The sequence below is a fragment of the Lactuca virosa genome, chromosome 9 (genome assembly GCF_052849685.1).
Source record: "Lactuca virosa cultivar CGN04683 chromosome 9, Lactuca_virosa_CGN04683_v6, whole genome shotgun sequence".
Taxonomy (NCBI): domain Eukaryota; kingdom Viridiplantae; phylum Streptophyta; class Magnoliopsida; order Asterales; family Asteraceae; genus Lactuca; species Lactuca virosa.
Window position 1 is genome coordinate 138946023 of NC_136434.1, and position 16760 is coordinate 138962782.

Sequence of the window (16760 nt, forward strand, 5' to 3'; positions counted from 1 at the left end):
ATAAGTTCATGGATCATTCAAACCAAAACTCACAAAATCGACTTCAATTGACACTTCCATCCTCGATGGGAAAACCAGCTCATCAGTGACTATTTTAAGTTGTTATAAAATGGAGAAATGACAAAAAAATACCCTACAAAGTTTCTAGGATTGGTGTTCAGTCCCTAAAGTAATTTTCTGGCCTTATGGGGGTATAAAGTAGGTTACGAGGTGCTCTTTTAGTCCCTTTCACCCTCTAATAGTCGGTACACCATGTGATAGTAACCATTTAGACCAAAAAAACTCATATTATGCCTCTATAAAGCCAAAAAATAAGTTTGGGGATCATTCAAACCAAAACTCACAAAATCGACTTCAATTGACACTTCCGTCCTCAATGGTAAAACCAACTCATCAACTACTATTGCTTCCTCCCAGTTCCAATTTCTATGATGGGCACCCGGATTTTGCATCAGGACAAACAAAACCACCATATACAATTGTTGTAGAGCCTCCGTCACTGTTATACTCTTCCTCGGATCAAACACAAGCATCCGCCACAATAAGTCTAGAGCCAAAGGATTCGCCGTCGGGTATAAAGAAGAAAGACAAATCCCTCTTATGAAAAGCAAAGTTTGTATAAACCTTTGAGCTTTTAGATTATCGATGAATCCAACATATTCTTTGTTTTGACCCCCCAATGATTTTGATTATCATTTTCAGATGATTGAAGCACCCTGTCCCGAAAAAGCGGTTTCTGGCCGAGAATTTCGACAAAGATGCACCCGAATAATGACACATCAATGAAAGTCCTGTAGTTGTCGCAAAAAATTAGTAGCCCTGATGCTCTCTACCACCTTCTGACGACGTATTCCGTATTGAACTCTTCATTACCTTGCCTCGCTCTTACCAACCCAAAATTGCATATTTTATATTTGCAATTTGCCTTCACAAGGAGATTTTCGGCTTTTAGGTCATGATGGAGGAAATTATCATAGTAAAGATACTTTAGACCTCGAAGCAATTGAAAGAATTGATCAACTGATGAACAAGAAGACAATAATTTAATTATGGAAACGAGAATTTAATCATTTATACCTGAAACAAGAAGAATTTATAGTGGCCGTTTGATAGAGGTTGTGAAGATTTGATGACATATCAGGAGGAAGCAATACCTACTGGTGAGTTGGTTTTCCCATCGAGGACGGAAGTGTTGATTGAAGTCAATTTCGTGAGTTTTGGTTTGATCCCCAAACTTCTTTTTTTTTGCTGTATAGGGGTCTAATGTGAGGTTTTTTTTTGCCTAAATGGTTACTGTCTCATGGTGTACTGACTATTAGAGGTTGAAAGAGACTAAAAGAGCAGGCCGTAACCTACCTTATATCCTCATAAAGCCAGAAAATAACTTTAGGGACTGAATCGACTAACCCTAAAAACTTTGTAGCGCATTTGTGTCATTTCCCCTTATAAAAGTTATATAAAAATGGTTAAAATAAAAGTTAAGGGTTTAAAAAGAAAATAGGGTAAATGGAGTAGTTTTTTGGACACGCACAATCTTGTATAACGTAGGAGGGGTAAGTGAATTTTTTTGGGTGGGATAAATGAAGTAATTTTGTGGGGCCCACATAATCTTCAACAATGAGGGGGATAAGTGACATATTTTTACTTTAGGGGTACTATGGGTGGTAAGTAAAATACGTCCCAATGATAATATGTATTATATGTCTATAATATGACATAGTAGCCTCTTAGGGATCAACATGATATAATGTCAAGATCTTCTTATACTAAAAAGTTATAAAAATTACATGAAAAAGTTATACAATCTCCAATTAAATGACTTAGTTGTTGTAACGACCCAAAATCCTTATTGGTATAATGTAATGAAATAAACTTAAATTATATATGAAATTAGGTTGTTACTCTGAGAATGACAGTGTACTTTAAGTTAATTATGACATGTAAATAAGGAACGAGACACATATGGTTTAAGGGAGTGACATGTTTGGTGAAAGTCGAGAAGTCAACGAAGGTTAACCATAAAATGTGACACATATATTTGAAAGACACGACGTGTCGATGTGTCCCAATGTTGGACATGTGCATTAAGGGTGAAACACGTGGCAAGGGGAAAACATTATATGACATGAAGTGAGACGCATGGTAAGCTCTAGTATATGTGCAAGGGTGCGATGCGTCCTTGCTTATGAAGCGACACATTCTCATAAGGATAAACCATTATATAAACAATTGAAAGGCTCGTTTGGTGATTATTTTTGGTAAACGAGATCCAGAAGATATATAGACGATTTATAGCTATATAAGGTGAATCTTGACATAGTAAACGAGGGTGTGGATTACAAAACAGATTAAGATATCCTCTTATATACTATCTTACATAATTGACTTTACATAAAATAATCATGAAGGGCTGTTAGAACTCGAACTTGGTTGTAGAGTTCATAATATGCTTCTATTATGAACTTAAAAGTAAGTCAATTAGGTGAACTCCACGATGGAGTTCTTGGTTTGGTTAATTATGGTTACATATCCTAGTTTATGAGAATGTTGAAAATGTGAGATTGAGCTAACAACTTAATCAATTAATCCATTTACCATTCATATTATGGATCTCGATTAATTTTATGACAAATAGTTACCAAATTCAATAAGTGGTCAAGTGAATGATCACCATGGTTAGATATGATAATTATGCTCCTAGTAAACTGAGACAAGTTATATGTAACTTAGTATTTGATTAAATAGGCCTTGGACAAGGAATGAATAAAGTGCACTATACAGGAAGGATTGGAAGTCAATTGGGAGTAAGTAGCTACTAACTGAAAGGTGAGTCATATATGTTCTGTAGTTTGGAATACATGTCAAGTACTTAATGGAATGAGTACTTATTTACTATATTGATATCTTGTTCCATGGTTTTTAACATTACACAATGTTTATGTAGCTATATTGTTATTATGTGCTAGCATTGTGTGATAATGATAAAATGGAATTAATTGCCCGATACCTAGGGTCCGCATGGGGACCATTGAGAACCTGTTAGGATGGTACATATCGTAGCAAAGCAGGGTTCTCCAATCGTATTACATGTTAGGAAGGGTTTACTTCCTAGCAAGGATGACTTTTTAGGTGTGAGAACCTAGAAAATACGTCATCAATCGCTGTTAATGTTTAACGATAAAACACGAAAATGTAATAAGGACAATCTTGTAACCACCCAATATATTTCAATATGTTCAATTTTTGTGCTTAATTACAGCAACCTTTAGGCTCAAAAATAAGTGTACGAAAATTCGCATCACTTTGAGAGCAGGTTATCATTTTTAGATTATATAAGCTAATGTGATCCCAGAAATATAAATTTCGCAAAAATTTGACTCATTATGGGTAAGATATGACTTTTGTAGTAAATAAATATCTACCGTATGTAAGAAATTACAACGATGAAAACTATGAGGAGAATGGTTGACTTTTGGAAAAAGTACCCAAACATGACAATCGTAGTATTACTGAAAGTAGGATTTATAAGAAGATGGATTCCTAAAATGTCACAACCAGGAATTCTGATACCTTGTAAAACCCTTAACAAAGATAACATTGTAGTTAAATCTTGGAAAACATGTATGATGCTTGTTCAATGACCACAAAATTTCCATCAAATACTCTATACAAACATTCAAGTAGTCAACAAAGGTTGGAAACCTTAAAAATTCCGGTTCAAGTCCATTTTGGACTAGGATTTTCTTATTGGGCCTAATGGACCAATAAGCTTCCAATTTGACTATTTTGGGCTTAAAACTCTTATATGGGCTCTAATTGGACCCACTTTCTTTTATTTTAACATTTTGGGCCATAATGGGCCTAGAATGAAATAAAATACTCTTCTTGGGCCATAACAAATTTAATTAGCCCTAAAGGGCCATAAAACTCATACTTTGATTTATTTTGGGTCGTGAACCATCTCCAAAGACTAATTGGGCCGAAAATCATCAAAATGGGCCCATAATATGGACTTAAGCACAAAAGGCCCAAATTATCTTCTCTCTTCTCTCTTTCTCGGCCCAAGAGGAAAACATAAAAAAAATAGACTCTCATGAAATAAGGAGGGTTAGCCACCTCCTTATTACACCATGGACTTCCAAGCAAACCTCACATGTCTCCATGCACCATCTCTTCACCTCTCTCTCTTCTCCTTTCTTCTTCTTAATTCTCGGCCAAAATAAAGAGCCAAACCACACCCACACAACACCAAAACTCTTCTAAACTCTCTCTAAATTCTCCTCCTTCCCACTCCAAAAGTCTCGAAATTTTACTTGTGCAACAAGAGGATTTCAAGAGATTATCATCACTTCTTGGTAAGTTACACATATCCTATGATTTTATAACTCTTTCCTCATGATGAGATCCCTTCTCTTAAACAAATTATGGTAATCATACTCTTAGAAACACCTCAAGCTCGAGATCATCATCAAAGTGTTGCTAGGGCCGAAAAATCACCTCATTGTCTTCCATTTCTTCTTCAAATCGAAAACAACAAGCAAAGGTGAGTTCATACCCCTCTATTTTCGGTTTTCAAAAGTTTTATGGGGGAGAATACAAGTAAAATGTGTAGATCTATGTGTATGTGTATGCTATGTATGATTTCATGTTTGTATGTGTGATTTTATGTGTTTATGTGGTAAAAATGTAACAAAAAGGGAAGAAATCTCGAGATCTATGGCACAAAAGAGGAAACAAACATGATCTAATATACTTTTCATTGAACAAGTCAAGAAAAATTTCTAGCTTAAGTCATAATAAACAAAATGCAACATAAAACTCATTTTTGGGCTAAATTTGTCAAATAAATAAAAGTTGAGTTGAAAGTTGTCATTCACGGTTTTCTTAAGGACTAAAAGAGTCAAACCAGTAAAAATAAATGTTTTTATGAATATCATACTCTTTAAAGGGCTAGAAATGTAAATTGTAGCTTAATGGGCTAAATCTTGGGCTTTTCGGCCCATAAGCCCAAAAATTGCAAAAATACGATTTTTAAGGGGCTGAAATGGTACAATTCTCAAAACAGGGGGTAAAAGGGGTAAACAAAACTATTTCAAGGGTTAAAATGTTTTTCTTTTCCAAAAAGCATCAAAAATGTAAAGTTTTTGGAATTTGGGCCAAAATTGTAAAAGCTGCGAAAAAGTTGGACTTTAACCGAAAGACTCTTTGCTGTAAGGGCTGAAACTGTCAAAGAGTAAATTTCGAGCTAAAAACATTTATTTAAACAAGTCTATGGGCCAAAAATGTCAAGAAAATGAGTTAAGGGCCTAAAATGTCTTTTTCTTTATGTAAGGGACTAAAATTGTCATTTTTATCAAAAAAAAAGGGTTGAATGGGTCAAATCAATATTTGAGTCAATTATTTTGGTTTTAAGATATTTGGGTCAAAAGAATACCAAATTACAACTTATGAAAATAGAATGAAGAATATACATATATTTTCAAATATCGTTATAAACAACCGACAAGCTTCGTGCCGTTGAGAATTTAACAATTGTTCAATCAAACTTCCGACCATTATACTATACCTAAAACAAGTAAATATTCAAATAGTTGGGCTTGAAAGATCTTAATCATGCTTATTGGGCCTTCTTGACCCATTGACATGACGTTTGGGCCCAACAATAATAACACATGTCTATTGGGCCTCCTGTGACCCAATTACATGTTTAAGGGACCCTCAATGGCATATATGTGTTATTGGGACTTGGTGGCCCACTAGTATTGCTAGTAAGGTCCAAATTAAATCAAATATGAAATGGGCCAACGCGTCCTTCGTATAACCAACAGCCTAAAATAACTCACGTAATTAGCAAGACTTTGTATTCCTCTTCTCCTCGTTTGTTAGGCTTATTTGAAATCAAAGTAAACAAATTTAGGTCGTTAGTCAATAGTAATCAATGTTGTTTGGATTAAGTGAGTAATAACGGGCGACACCTCTAAGTGTCGTTCGTAGTCTGTAGTTATAATCAAAGTCTCCTGGAAGGAGAGCGAGAGTTTGTGTATAGATCTATACGGGGGTGACTCCCCCACACCTCAGCTGTTCGCTACAGTTAGACTCGGCCAGTCTAGGGTGACAAAATCTTAAGATCAATTCCGGCGTTTATTAGGATGCCAAGACAGACGAACTAGTCATTATTATGCATGGTTATAACGACTCACGTAATTAAATAAATCTAATACCATCTGAGTAATCAAGGAAGAGTAATCAAAATCACTCGTTGTGGCGATATAACAATTTGAAATAATGATATTATGTTATCGGAAAACATCGGGTTTTTGAGGAAATCAACACCACTCGCTTGTACTTTTCAATAACTATAATGCAAAACTTCCCATTTATACACGTTTTGAAATCATTCATGCACCAACTTATGGATCTTCACACTTTGGTATAAACAATTGTCTTTTCAGAAAATATCGGATTTTCTGGGTTTTATAAACTACACAAATCATTTTTATCACAACCCTGCTTATGAACTCACCAACATTTCAGAAAATAACTTGTATTCTCAGGTAACAGGTAAGCTGAAGGGTAATATCAAGTACGTTAGGATGTTATGTTTTGAAAACTCTCAAACAGTTGATGCTATGGATATGTAATATTTAAACAATGTACTGGAGGTGAACGATGTCAATCGTTATGTATTAATGCATGGTGAAGTTTATGTTGTGTTTCATGTATAATCATTGTGATGATATTCAATTTGAGTCACGCGAGCCCTCGGACGTTTCCGCCGTCTGGTTCGGGGGTGTGACATAAAACAGAACCGTATGAGAGTTATGATTTTTATAAGATCATAACCATAATAAAAACTAGTCGAAAAACAAAAGTTAAAATTAGCCAAAACGATCAAAAGGAAAGTTGTAGGGAACGTTGAGACCTACACGAATATATAAGAGTCGTTGAAAATGGAGTTCGTATACGAGAGTTACGGAATTTCAAAATTTGATTTTTACCATCGCGCGTGCCCGTGCACAGTCTGACACTCGATCCATTTGGATACGAGGTATGGGGTGACGTGGCACAAGGAGAGGACGACACGTGGCAGCCCATTGTGGCAAACGCGTATTTGCACGGCGTGCAGGCCAAAACTTTCTATAAATAGAAGGCTTCGCCAGTCTCATTTACACACCTCTCAAACCAGTCTCTCTCACTGTGTCGATCCACGTGCCGCTACCCTCGAGCGCCTCTTGAAGTTCAGACTTTCGGTTTTCCACCATACATCAATGGTTTTAACATTTGCAGGTGAGTTCACGACCCCATTTTCTAAACCTTTCCAGGGGGAATACATGGTAAAATATACATACTACATAGTTATTCCTAATTATATAAGATTAGTTAGATAATTATGCTCATAACATTATGATGATATTATGTCTGGTAGATACTCTACTCAAAGGTAATAATATGCCTAATTGTTATACTGATTCACACCGATAGAATATATCATATTTGGTTGTTACGATGACCAGTTGCCAGGAAACACCGATAATCTAGTCGTTATTATAGCCACCCTTTGGATAAGCTTAGTACCTAGTGGTTACTCTGCCCAAATACTTGGCTACGCAAAACACACTAACTTAATTATATATATATATATATATATATATATATATATATATATATATATATGTATATGTATAAGATGAATAATATATATAATAAGTATCTCGTATAAATACGATAAAGAATAACAAAACGACCGACCAGGGGAGGCCCCTAGAACAAGAGTTAGATGAGACACGATTCATCAACATGCTGAAAGACTTTCAGCTAGACCCTAGCCTATAATAGTTAATTCTTAGGTGAGCGGAAAAGGTATGTATAGATCTATACGGGATTGACACTCCCACCTGTTGTTGCTAGGTACAACCTAACGACAAGTTGAAGCAGACATAACTTTCTGAACACATGTCCGATAAAGCGTCGTGGTTTTCGGGGAACACTCAACAGTCATAGCTCGATTATAGGAACTCATCGTAACTTTGTTAAACTAAAACTAGATATCTTAGACTACTACTAGGAAACAACCTTCGAAAGTAGTGATAGTACATACAAACTCGAGGAAGTGAGTTTAAGATAAACATGATAACTAAAAACAAACACACAACGTTTTATAATAATAAAACCTATGGAGTCACCAATATTATGTTGAACCTTACAAAAACCACATGTATTCTCGGGTGAATGAACCTAGATGAAGAGGGAAGTAACCCTGATTATGCAACTTGGAGTCTATGTGCTTTACTATTGTACTTTGCTTTTGTGACCTATCAGTACCTCAAACAGCTTTGTAATATATTTTATTTAATTAATAAAGGTGACGTTATTTAATATATCAGTGTATTATTCAATGTATGTCTGTGTCCTGAAATCCAACATCCTAACGTCGCCCAACCCGACGTTTCTGCCGCCGGACGGGGGTGTGACATTAGGAGGGGTGTACATTATAATAAGGGATTGTTAAGGAGGGTTTACTTCTTGGAAATTGGTCTGACTTGTTAGGAAGGGCTTGCATGTGGAGTGTGCATTCCAAATTTTATAACAATTAAGAAAGAGTATCCAATGAAAGTTATGGAGCGTGCATTCCAATTTACTACTGAAGAGGCATGAGAGGCACACGATGTGGTGCCAGGTATTATACTCGTAAATTCTTTGACTGCGAGTGTGTTATTTTGTTCGGGCGCAAACTAATCGTTTGTGTCCCATTAATTTCGAAAGAAAATAGATACGCCATTAGTACCTTTAGATGAAGGTTTTTTTTTATAGAAGTAGCGACCGGGAACATGTTACGGTACGACATGTTTACCGAAATTGTCTCATACAAATAGACGGGGAAAAGTTTTATACCGAATTACTACATGTGAGATAAAAGGGTTTGATGTGGTACTAGGAAAGGATTGGCTTGGGAAATATTATGAAAATATATCATGCAAAAGAATGGTGGTGACGGTAAAGATGTCAAACGAAAGAAACATATTCATTTACGTAGAAAAGAGTCGAAGAATGCACATTTTAATTATTGTTGTTAAAGCTCGAAACAGTATGATGAAGGGTTTTGAATCATTAATAGCTTATGTTCTTAATACGAGAAAAGAAAAGAAGAAGTTGCATGATATAAAAGTCGTGCAAATTTTCCCTGATGTTTTTCCATATGAGTTGTCGGGCTTGTCGCCTAAAAGGCAAGTCGAGTCCGAATTGATTTGATATTGCGCACTACTCTGATAGCTCGATCTTCATATCATTTTGCTCCTACGGAGATGCGAGAGTTAATGTCCTATTTGCAAGAATTGCTCGACAAAGGCTTTATTCGACCTAACTCTTCACCGTCGGGTGCACTATATTATTTGTGAAAAGGAAAGACAGATTGATACGAATGCGTATTGACTACCGTGAACTAAATAAAGTAACCATAAATAATTGGTATCTTATAACAACGATTGGTTACTTGTTTGATCAACTTCAAAATCCTGATTATATTTTCGAAAATCGATCTCTGTTCCAGTTATAACCATGTTTGTGTTAAAGATAGTGACATTGAAAAGATGGCGTTCCAAACCCGTTATGGCCATTACGAATTTTCAATAACACCTTTTGGTATTACGAATGTGCCGACGTTGTTCATGGACCTAGTGAACCGAGTATTTAGATTGTTCCTTGACAGCTCGGTTATCATTTTCGTTGATGATATACTTATTTATTCCAAATAGAGGAAGAGCATGCGAAGCACTTAGGGGATGTACTAGAAGTGTTGATGAATGAAAGGTTATACGCTAAGTTTTCCAAATGTGAATTTTGGTTGCAGGAAGTTCAATTCCATGGACAAATTATATTTCGTGTTGTAATTTAGGTGGATCCTGCCAAGATTACAGAAAATGTGAAATAGGATCCTTTGAGAACGCTAACCGAAGTTTGAAACATTCTATGGTTATCAAGTTATTACCATTTTTTATACAATACTTTTCTATTATTGTGGTGCCGCTTACCACTTTAACAAGAAAAGAGATAAAGTTAGTTTAGAGAGAAAATCAAAATGAAGTGTTTTCGATCTTGAAGAATAAATTATGTGAAGCACCTGTTCTAGCATTACTTGAAGGCATGAAAGACTTTGTAGCTTATAGTGACACTTCCACGAAAGGTCTCAAATGTGTATTAATGCAATGTGGAAAGGTAATTGCTTATGCTTCAAGGAAACTGAAGTAACCCGAGATGAGCTATAAGACTCACGATTTAGAGTTGGTGGCTATTCTGCATGCATTAAAAATTTGGAGACACTATCTATATAACATACAATATAAGTTATACACTGGTCACAAAAGTCTCCAATACGTGTTTACCCAATGTTTTGAACATGCGGTAGAGACGGTGGATTGAACTGATCAATGATTATGATTGTGAAATAATCTATCATGCCATGAAAGCTAACGTGGTAGGCGGCACATTGAATTGGAAGGTACCAAAAAAATGAATCAAAGGAAGGTCTATGAGAATAGAGTAGGTGTCAACTCTATTTAACCAAATTAAGATGACGCAGATTGAAGCTGTAAAAGAAGAAAAATTATAAAAGAAAAGTTGAGAAAATGAGTTAATTTTGATGAGAATGATTTGGCATTAAAAATGTTGATAAGAAAATTTTGGGTTCCTAATTATGGGGGTCATCGGAAAATGGTGCTAGATGACGCTCATAAGTTCAGGAACTCGATTTATCCAGGGAACATGAAGACTTATCGAGATTTAAAGTGTATGTACTGGTGGCCCAACACGAATCCGTATATGGCTAAATATATTTCAGAGTGTTCAATTTGTGCTCAAGTCAAGTTTGAACACCAAGCACCATATAGGTAGTTAGAATCTTTTCACGTGCCAGTCGGGAAATTATATGAAATCACTATGGATTTCATCATGGGATTACCAATAACTAGGAATGTTCATGATGCCATCTAGGTTATTATGGAATGATTAAGCAAAAATGCATTGTTCTTGGCAATCTGAGAAACCGTGCCATTTGAAAATTTGGCTATGTTGTACATTGATGAAGTTGTGAGATTGCATGGGGTACCACTTACTATCGTATCCGATAGAGATGTAAGGTTTACGCCCAAGTTTTGGAAAGCACTGAAACATGATTTGGGAATGAAAATCCATTTAAGCACCATGTACCATCCTCGGATAGACAGTCAAAGGGAATGATCCTATCAAACCATTGAGGATATGTTAAGGGCATGTGTGATTGATTTTATAGAAAATGGGACGAGCGTTTACCACTTGTGGTATTCTCCTATAGTAACCGTTATCAATTCAACATTGGAATACCAACATATGAGGCTTTGTATGTCAGGAAATTTAGGACACTGTTGTGCTAGCTTTAGGTCGATGAAAAGAAGCTTACCAACCCATAAATAGTAAAGGTCACTAATGAAATGATTGAAATAATTCAAGCTTATATGAAAGCAGATCAATATCAAAAGTGGAGTTATGCTGACATAAAGAAAATACTTTTTTAGATGAACCCCGGTGACTTAGTGATGATAAAAATATCACCATGGGAACGGGTCATGTGATTCGATGAAAAAGGCAAGTTGAGCCCATGATAGATTGCGTTGTTCAATATATTGCAAAATATCATATCTCAAGACTTTATACCGGAGTTACCATAAGAACTTAGTGGAATATGCGATGTGTTCCACGTGTGTTATTTGAAAAGTTATTTTGAAAAGGATGATGAGATCATCGCATTGAGTGCTTTGAAAGTTGAGTCTCCTAATAAATTGATTTAAGAACAACAAGCCATTATTGAATCAAAGACAAATAAGCTCAGAATTAAGGAGATTGAGTTAGTGTTGGTCCAATAGAAGCATTCCTTGGGACCAAACTGTACTTGGGAGATGAAAGACGAAACAATGAAATGATACCCTCACTTATATTTTGAGATGAATCCGAGGGGAGAATCTTTTTCAGGGGGGGGGGAGGGGGAACCGTAACAGCCATAAATCCTTGATGGTATAATTTAATGAAATAAACTTAATGTAGATACGAAAGTAGTCTATTAGTATGAGAATGACAATGTACTTTAAGTTAAATGTGACGCATAAATAAGGAACATGATGCGTTTGGATTAAGGGCGCTACACGTTTGCTCAAAGTTGAGAAATCAATGAAGGTCGACCATAAAACATCACACATATATTTGAATGGCGTGACTCATCAAAGTGTCCTAATTTTGGATACATGCAGTAGGAGTGAGACACATGGTGAGGGGAAATAGATATGTATCATGAAGTGAGATGCATATCAATCTCTAGTGTACATGCAAGGATGCGAGGCGTCCTTGCTTATGACATGATACGTTCTCATGAAGACCAGCCACTATATAAAGAGTTCAAAGTCTCATTTGGTGATTTATTTCGGGAAACAAGAGCAACAACGTACAAATAATGTTTATAGCTGGACAAGGTAAATCTTGACTTAGGAAATAAGGTGCAGATTACCGAACAGATTAAGGTATCCTCTTATACCGTATCTCACGTGATTGTATTTACGTAAAATAACCATGAAGGGTTGTTAGGACCTGAACTAGTTACTGGAGTTCGTGATATGGTGTTTTTATTAACTTAGTATTAATTCTAATGGATGAATTCCATGATGGAGTTGTTGGTTTTGAAAATGATGGTTACAAACCCTAGTTTATGAAATTGCTGAAATCTGAGATTGAGCTAGCAACTTACCGAATTAAATCGTCTAGCAGTTGTATTGTGGAGCTTGATTAGTTTGGTGCAAAAAGTTACCAAGTTCAATAAGTGGTCAAGTGAATGATCACCGTGGTTAGATATGATAATTAAGGTCCTAGTGAACTGAGACAAGCTCTAAGGAACTTGGTATATGATTAAATAGGATTTGGTCAAGGAAGGGAGAAAGTGCACCACAAAGGAAGGATTGAAAGTGAATTGGGAGTTAGTAGCTACTAACTGAAATGTGAGTCATACATATTCGGTTATTAAGAATAAGTGACATGTACGTAATGGATTAAGTACTTAATTATTAGATTGCTACCTTGTTCCATTGTTGTTAAGTTACATAATGTTTATGATGCTATATTATTATTATGTGCTAGCATTGTGTTATATGAAACGTTGTGTGATAATGATAAAAGGGAATTGATTATCAGTTACCTAGAGGTCCGCATATGAACTAGTGAGAACCTGCTGGGATGGTACCTCCCTTCGTGAAGTAAGGGTCTCCAATCATATGACTTGTTAGGAAGGGGTTACTTCCTAGCAAGGATGACTTGTTAGGAAAGTTGTACTTTATAATAAGGGGTTGTCAATGAGGTTTACTTCTTGGCAACTGATACAACTTGTTATGAAGATCTTACTTACTAGCAAGGAGCCATGTTAGAAAGGGGTTACTTTGTGACAGGGCAAAATGGATTTCATTTTTCTTTAAACTACACACAAAATACACTAGAGCTCAAGAACATATGAAATTGAGGCTAGGGTTTTGAGTGGGACATTTATGGAGAATAGGGTTCTAAAATAAGGAAACCCTAGCGCCTAGGCTTTAGTGCCTGTAAATAGGTCCTAAGGCCCAGGAAATTAGGGTTTCTCTGCCAGCTAGGGCGCGTCGTGCCGTCACTTAGGCGTGTTGGGCCCGACACGTACCATGCCCTCTATGAGGTATGTCACATTTCAAAGCAAATACCACTCTTCAAAATTCAAAATCAAATACTAATCAATTAAAACTTATAATGGAAATCGGGTTTTACAAATCTCCCCTACTCGAATTAGATTTCGTCCTCGAAATCCGCTGCTGCAAATAACTTAAGGTAGTGCTCTTGCATCTCCTACTTGGGTTCTGAAGTCAACTCGGAACCCTTCCAGTGCTCCCACTGTACCTTTACCAACCCAATCATGTTGTTGCGCAAGGTCTTTATCTTCCTATCTAAAAATGAAAGTGCTCTCTCCATATAATTGAGGCGTTTACAGTGTTGTAAAACTCACCGATTTTTCCGATTACTCGGCCGAGTACTCCCTACTCAGCCCCTTACTGAGGCGAGTTCCAAAATTTGAGTACTCCTCGATTGCCCCATTACTGAAGCGTGCAGTGTTGTAAAGATCGGTCAACTCGATCATTACTATGTATCTATACTTAATGATTTGTTATTTAACACACATATGTGATTACTACATATATATCTTAAATTTTCAGTAATTATTCACGAAGTGAGACCATTGTGTGTTTTTTAGTTTTTGTGTATTCACATGTATCTAATTTTGTTATATATTTCAAACAACTTATGGTTTTAACTTATGATTTTTACACATATAATTTCCCTAAAAATATTTCTAAATAAATTACGGAATCCGAGTACTCGCTACTCGGTAGTCGGCCGAACACGTACCAAGTAGCGAGTTCTACAACCATGGACGCTTATCCACCTGAATATCATCAAAAGTTACAACTATGGATTCATCTGCTCTAGACTTCCTCAACTAAGAAACGTGGAAAGTTTTTGTGGATCTGGCAGAGCTCCTCGGGCAGATCTAAACAGTAGGCAACCTTGCTCATGTGCGATAACCCTAAATGGTCCAATATACATGGGGCCTAACTTTCCATGATTCCAGAATCGGATAGCACCCTTCAAAGGTGGCACCTTTAGAAGAAAAAAAATCCCCAACCTGAAACTCATGATTGGACCATCATTGATCTACATAACTCTTTTGTTGACTCTACATAGTCTACAGCATGCCACATACCTGCCAAATAAGCTCGATAGTCTTGTGTAACGCCCATAAATTTGGGCTAGACGTTTAAAATATAATAATAATATTTATAAATTTTATCAAACAAAAAAAATCCTTGAATAGATAATTATTCTTCGTACTCGTTATGAGCTATATAAATACTTATTTATTGTATACACGTCATGTGGACAAATATTATGATATATAATATTTGTAGAAAAATCTTATTATCGTTGAACGATAAAATAACACTTATAATTAAAAGATTATTTAGGATAAATAATCTATATGAGACTTGTAGTAATCATGATGACCGTTTCGTGAGTATAAATAACGCCGAACTCTAACTTTGTAGGAGGAAGTTATGATTTTTCGAAGTTTCGCGTTCAACCCGACACAACAATGTGTGTCATAAAAAGTGAAATAGAGATCAGTTACTTTTTAGCTAAAGTAATGAAAAGAAGAATCGAAGTACTCGTAAATATGGATCCATCGATTTAAAGAACATCGAGAACGGAGTTCGTATGAAGAATTTATGATTTATAAAAGAATACTTATGAGTAAAATAAAGTATAAATTATATATATGGACACACACACATACACATACACACACACACACACACACATATATATATATATATATATATATATATATATATATATATATATACACACACACACACATATATTGATAGTCATTCGAAAGGTATCGATGATGCGGTCAATATAAGACTAGTATTAGATATTTTTCGATATTAGTTTTGTACAAATATCATTAAATCTATTTAAAATCGTATTATTAAGGGTCGTTTAGTCGTTTAATTCATAATGATGGAGCTTTTTGAAAATTCGTTTATTATAAATAAGAGGCTCTAGACTCTCATATTTCTTGCATCAAGTCTCTTTCAAGAGCCTTTCTCTTCTTACCCTTGAGTATATCAGTCTCTCGCGTGTCGAGTTCTCTTTCTGTAGTTTTAGTAGTATCGTGAACGGAGCGCGAAAGCGATGGAAGAATCTTTCAAAAGGAAGATTCAATGACAGAGTTCTACTTGTAGAGTTTCTAACTTTTCGCTAAACGCTCTCGTAAGGTGAGTTACACTTACTATGCTTGTCAACTGTAATTTATATTTTTATCTTGCGTCGTTGTTATGAACCAATACATAAGATTTATCAGTAAATCCAGTTATAATACTGATTGATCTACATACGGGAGTGTTGTCCAGGCTAGATTTCTAAGGTGTTTTAAGTGGATTTTCCTAACATTATACTCTGTATACCAAATGGATCCTACCTCCGATATGATCTTACCTAGTCATTCCTTATCATCTATAGGTTGAAGTGTTCATTGGGATTAGTGAAGAATCCAGAAACGATTAAAATAACCTTATAAATACAAAAAAATACTAAGGCTTGGTAATATTTGTATTTAGGTCGCTTTAAAAGGAAAAGCTAAAGTGTTAGGCTAAGCACTGATTTACCCACAGGTCTTCCACCTTTAACAAGGTAAGTGCATAGTTACTTTCATGAACATGATTTTACTACAAATATTTATTGAAACTTTGAGATATCCGTTGAAAGCTTATATATTGATTAAAGGTTTATTATCTAGGATACATGTTAAATGTATATTTGGTAATATAACACACAATGTACGAACCAAATATGGTTATATATGTGTTGGAAGTATTTTTGGTAATACTTTGTGACAATCTTAATAAAAGTATTATTATTTAAGAAGATTTAATGTATACTGAATACTTATTATTTTGTGTTGAATGTATACTTGTATTATGATAGCATTTCATGAACGAAAATTTGCGTTGGAGGTTGATTATTTGTATTGTAGTCTGGTTAGTTATAAACTAATACTTGAAAGGAATGATTAGTTTAAATAAGCTGGATATTAGGTAGTTTTATAATGGGGTGTGTGTGAGATTAGAACTAAAAGTAGAGCTATGTTTTATGACTCTGTTGCA

The 16760-nt window shown here is 35.4% G+C and overlaps 1 pseudogene; it reads right to left on the reverse strand.

The window, feature by feature from the left end:
• Positions 1-296: 296 nt before the first annotated feature.
• Positions 297-16760, reverse strand: part of LOC145139849 (mitogen-activated protein kinase 7 pseudogene) — a 69250-nt pseudogene continuing 52786 nt past the window's right edge.